The following is a 1,267-nucleotide window of genomic DNA, read 5'->3' as shown; positions in this document are numbered from 1 at the left end:
GCCCGCACCGCCGCCGCCGCCCCTCCCAGCGGCCCGCGGGGCCTCGCCGGGACCCCGCCCACCGAACCCCAGCTCTCTCGGAGCGCAGGGATTGGCTGAGCTCCAGTCAAAGGAGCGGAGCAAGCGAGGCGCCCGCCAGGGAGCCCGGCTGCGCTGAGATGGACACACGCCCCCTAGGGGCTCGGAGGTTTACCAGGGACGTAACCACGTCCTTCCCGGGTGGAGAAAGGAAAAGGTCATCCGCTCATTTATTCAGCTGGTGATGATTACTAGGTGTCTTCTAAGACCTAGGTCTGCGCGCGCGCACACGCAAAGAAAGGATCACTGATCTCAAGAAGCTCCCTTTAGCAGACTATAATCTAGGGCTTAAGGACTCTTCGGATCTGGGCTAGCTTTCTAACTGTGACCTTGGGAACAGTATAAAGCTGTCTTAGCCTCCCTTCCCGCTCCTAGGCAAAGGTAATAACACCTATATCACCGGATATTGTGAGGGTTAGATAAGATAAATGTAAGTAAAGTGCTATACCAGCCACACAGCAAGCAGAGAAATAAATTGTTAGTTTACAAATAATACAAATATAATAAAACCTAAGTTTTACCTGACCCTTTAGGTACAAGTATTCACACACACCCATGTCCCCACTGCTCCCTGTACAGACATCTATTTTTTTATTATTATTATTATTGATTTCAGAGAGGAAGGGAGAGGGAGAGAGAAAAAAAATCAATGATGAGAGAGAATCATTGATTAGCTGCCTCCTGCATGCCCCCTACTCGGGATCGAGCTCGCAATCCGGGCATGTGCCCTGATTGGGAATGGAACCATGACCTCCTGGTTCATGGTCCATGCTCAACCACCGAGCCACATAGGCCAGGCTAGACATCTGTTTTATTGTGTACAGAAAAAAAACACACACCAAAGCTCAAGCTCCCACCTAGCCCTGTCTTTCTACTCTCATTCCACGAGTCTCAGCCAGGCATACTTATCATTAGTAACACATGCTTAATCCCTCCTTTTCCTCCAGGCAGACCAAACTGTTTCACACCTCTATGCCTTTAATTATGCTTTTTCATCTGCCTGCAGTGCCCTTCCCACCTTTCTTTACCAAGTATCTCTGGCTCATTTTTCAAGCTTGAGGAATACCACTGTGGAAGCCTCCTGGACTGATTATTACCCTTCCTCTGTAATCTCAAAGAGCTCAATGCTAAGATCTAGCAGTGCAGATGGAGAGAAAGGAATAGTATAAAGAAATGTGCAGGAAACTGT

Source organism: Myotis davidii, unplaced genomic scaffold (genome assembly GCF_000327345.1).
Source record: "Myotis davidii unplaced genomic scaffold, ASM32734v1 scaffold88, whole genome shotgun sequence".
NCBI lineage: Eukaryota > Metazoa > Chordata > Mammalia > Chiroptera > Vespertilionidae > Myotis > Myotis davidii.
Note: the sequence above shows the minus strand (reverse complement) of the source record.